Source organism: Budorcas taxicolor, chromosome X, assembly GCF_023091745.1.
Source record: "Budorcas taxicolor isolate Tak-1 chromosome X, Takin1.1, whole genome shotgun sequence".
Classification (NCBI taxonomy): Eukaryota; Metazoa; Chordata; class Mammalia; order Artiodactyla; family Bovidae; genus Budorcas; species Budorcas taxicolor.
The window spans coordinates 10,904,781-10,908,265 of NC_068935.1; the positions used below are offsets into that span (position 1 = coordinate 10,904,781).

General features: G+C 47.4%; 1 pseudogene; it reads right to left on the reverse strand.

Moving 5' to 3' along the window:
* Positions 1-236: 236 nt before the first annotated feature.
* On the reverse strand, positions 237-763 carry LOC128070279 (ferritin light chain-like; annotated as a pseudogene).
* Between the last annotated feature and the right edge of the window lie 2,722 nt (positions 764-3,485).

Genomic DNA, 3,485 nt, shown 5'->3' on the forward strand with positions numbered 1-3,485 from the left:
CACTTCTGAGATGTGTGATCTTAAGCAAGTTTCCTGCCGTCATTGTGCTTCCACTTTTGAGCTGTTATCTTTTTTTTTTTTTTTTTTGCTGCAAAAAGCTTTATTGTTTCCATTTGGTCCGAGGCTTGAGAGAGGGCTCCACGGTGTTAAAAAGCTGCCTAGTGGCTGCAGAGAGGGGCTTCAGGCAGCCCTGATGTGAGGTGGGTTCTTCACTGGCCACTGGTCTTCAGAAACTCCTAGTCGTGCTTGAGGGTAAGTCTTTGAAGAAATACTCACCCAACCCAGCCTGGGGACCAGCCAGCCTGCGGAGGTTGGTCCCGTGGTCACCTATCTTCTTGATGAGTTTCACTTCCTCATCTAGGAAGTGGTTCTCCAGGAAGTCGCAGATGTGGGGGTCTCCGCGGGCAGAAGCCAGGCCATGCAGATCCAACAGGGCTTGATTCAGGTTCTTCTCTACGAGAAGGGCGGCTTCCATGGCCTCCTGGGTTTTACCCCACTCATCTTGAGATGACTTCTGCACGTCCAGAAGAGGGCGCGGCCGCCACGCTGGTTTTGCAGTTTCAAGAGACGCTCTGCGCCCTCACGCTTCTCCTTGGCCAATTCACGAAAAAAATGACCCACACCCTCCAGGGCCACATCGTCGTGGTCGAAATAGAAGCCCAGAGAGAGGTAGGTGTAGGAGGCCCCGCAGTTGCATGTTAACCAGGCGGTTGACGGCGGCCTCCACCTCGGTAGAATAATTCTGACGAATCTGGGAGCTCATGATTGGTCGGTAATAAGGAGTTAAAAAATGGCGGCTGGTCCCGGTGATCGTGTATAGCTGAGTGGCTAACTCCGGAGGTTGCGACTGGAAAAAAGGTTGGAGGGTGGTTGGAGGCTGGAGCAAGGGGCGTCCCTGGGTCTGTTCGGTCCAAGCACTGTTGAAGCAAGAGACAGGTCCGCGGGGCCGTCCAGCGCACTTCCTGAGCTGTGTTATCTTAGTCAAATTGCCTAACCCTCCGTGTCTCCACTTCTGAGCCATGTGCTATTAGGCTAAGTGCCTAAACACTCTGTACTTCCACTGATGTGCTGCGTGTTCTTAGGCTAATTGCTTGACTTCTCTGTGCTTCCACTTAAGAGCTGTGTAGGCTGGTAGGCAAGGTGACTAACCACTTGTGTTTCCACTTCTGAGATATGTGATTGTAGGCAAATTTCCTGATCTCTCTGTGCTTCCACTTTTGAGCTGTGTGATATTGCACAAGTTACCTAACTTCTCTGTGCTTCCACTTCTGAGGTTTGTGATCTTAAGCAAGTTTCCTGACCTCTTTGTTCTTCTATTTATGAGCTGTGTGCTCTTGGGCAAAGTGACAAATTTCTCTGTGCTTCTACTTAAGAACTGTGTGATCTTAGGCAAATTGCCTGACCTCTGTGTGATTTCAGCTCTGAGCTCCACGATCTTTGGAAAATTTCCTGACCCCTCCATGCTCCCATTTAGGAGCTGTGTGCTGCTAGGCAAGGTGACTAACCTCTATGTGCCTCCACTTTCGAGATGTGTGATCTTATGCAAGTTGCCTGGCCTCTCTGTACTGCGAATAAAGTGCTGTTTGATTTTAGGCAAATGACCTGGACTCTCTGGGCTTCCACTTCTGAGCTATGTGACCTTAAATAAGTAGTCTGACCTCTGTGTTTCCACATGTGAGCTGTGTGATCTTAGATAGGTTACATGTCCTCTCTCTTTCCTCTTCTGTTCTGTGTTATCTTAGGCAAGTTGCCTGACCACTCTATGCTCCCATATCTGAGCTCTGTGATCATAGGAAAGTTGCCTAACATCTCTGCACTTCCATATGTGAATTGTGTGATTTTAGGCAATTCCCCTGATCTGTCTGTGCTTTCACTTTTGAGCTGTGTGATCTTAGAAATTTTACTAACCTCTATGTGCTTCCACTTCTGAGCTGTGTGATCTTAAGTAAGTTGCCTGTCATCTTTTTGCTTCTCTTTCTGAGCTGTGTGATCATAGTCAAGTTGCCTAAGGGCTCTGTGTTTCCACTTCTGAGCTGTGTGCTGTTAGGGAAAATGCGTAACCACCCTGTGCTTGCACTTAAGAGCTGTGTGTTCTTAGGCTAATTGCTTGACCTCTCTGTGCTTCCAGCTCTGTTCTACATCATCTTAGGAACCTTTCCCAACCTCTCTGTTCTTCGTCTTAACAGCTGTATGCTGGTAGGCAAGGTGACTGTCTACTCTGTGCTTCCACTTCTGAGATGTGTGGTCTTAGGCAAGTTGACTGGCCTCTCTGTGCTTCTACATAAGTGCTGTTTCATCCTAGGCAAGTTGCCTGACCTCTCTGTGTTTATACCTCTGACCTCTGATCTTAGTCCAGTTTCCTGACTCTGTGCTTCCACTCTGAGCTGTGGGATCATAGACAAGTTGCTTGACCTCTCTGTACTTCCATATCTGAGCTGTATGATCTTAGCCAAGTTGCCTGACCACTCTGTGCTTCCACATCTGAGCTGTGTGCTGGTAGGCAAGGTGACTAACCTCTCTGTGCTTCCATTGCTGAGCTGTGTGATCTTAGGCAAGTTGCCTGACCTCTGTGTATTTTGACTTATGAGCTGTGTGACCTTAGATAAATTGTGCTTCCATATATGAGCTGTGTGCTCTTAGGCAAGGTTTTAACCTCTCTGTACTTTCACTTTTGAGCTGTGTGATCTTAGCCAAGTTGCCTAATCTCTCTGTGCTTCTACTTCTTATCTGGGTGATCATAGCCAAGTTGCCTGACCTGTCTGTTCTTCCACCTCTGAACTTTGTGATCTTAGCAAAGTTGCCTGACTCTCTGTGTTTCCATGTGAGCCATGAGATCTTAGGCAGGTTTTCTAATCACTCTGTCCTTCTACTTATGAGCTGTGTGATCTTACCAAGTTTCCTGACCTCTCTCTGCTTTCCCTTCTGAGCTGTATGATGTTAGGCAAGTTTCCTGACCTCTTAATGCTTCCACTTGTGAGCTGTGTGATTTCAGTCAAATTGCGTGCCCTCACTGTGCTTCCACTTGAGCTGGATCATCTTAGGAAAGTTGCCTAAGCTCTGTATTGTTCCATATATGAGCTCTGTGCTCTTAGGCAAGGTGCCTAACCTTTCTGTGATTCCATTTCTGAGCAGAGTGATCTTAGACAGGTTGCTTGACCTCTCTGTTCTTCCACTTCTGAGCTGTGTTATGTTAGGCAAATTGCCTAACTTCACTGTGCTTCTGTTTCTGAGCTGTGTGTTCTTAGGCAAGTTGCCTCAACTCTCTGTGCTTCCACTTCAGAGCTGTGTGATCTTATACACAGGTTGCCTGACTTCTACGTGCTTCCACGTCTGAGCTCTGTGATATTAGGCAAGTTGCCTAACTTCTCTGTGTTTCTAATTCTGAAGTTGTGAGTTCTTGGACAAGTCGCCCTACTTCTCTGTGCTTCTACCACTGAGCTGTGTGGTCTTAGGAAAGTTACCTGACCTTCTGTGCTTCCATTTCT